Source organism: Penaeus monodon, chromosome 24, assembly GCF_015228065.2.
Source record: "Penaeus monodon isolate SGIC_2016 chromosome 24, NSTDA_Pmon_1, whole genome shotgun sequence".
NCBI classification, from domain to species: domain Eukaryota; kingdom Metazoa; phylum Arthropoda; class Malacostraca; order Decapoda; family Penaeidae; genus Penaeus; species Penaeus monodon.
The window spans coordinates 7,951,171-7,951,639 of NC_051409.1; positions in this window are offsets into that span (position 1 = coordinate 7,951,171).

Consider the following 469-nt stretch of genomic DNA (forward strand, 5'->3'; position numbering starts at 1 on the left):
TATTGTAGCATGATTTATAATGAGTAAGTGTACCACATTAGCGAAGTATTAACCACCTATGATCATGTCGTTAATACAAACATTAACCACACTCTACATGTTAACACGCCCACCACAACATCGGAATCCACATCATAACACATCCAGACTCACTACCATTCCTACCAGCGCCAACATACACCTAAAACCAACATAGATGGCAGACCACATCAACCTACCTCTCTCTCCTAGCTTCGCATACGTCAACATAACACTTTTATCACCCTAACACAAATACATGCGGACATTTTTCAACACTATATAAAGGGTGTGACGCGTGTGTAGTGACGGCCACCATAAGTTAAAGAAGGTATGTTGTGTGGGGGTTATCGACCATGGGTATTGTTTATGCAGTGACACTACAGTATGAAGGAATGCGACTTTTGGTAACACTGTTTGCTTCCCCTAAGCTATGCCTTGACACGATGAG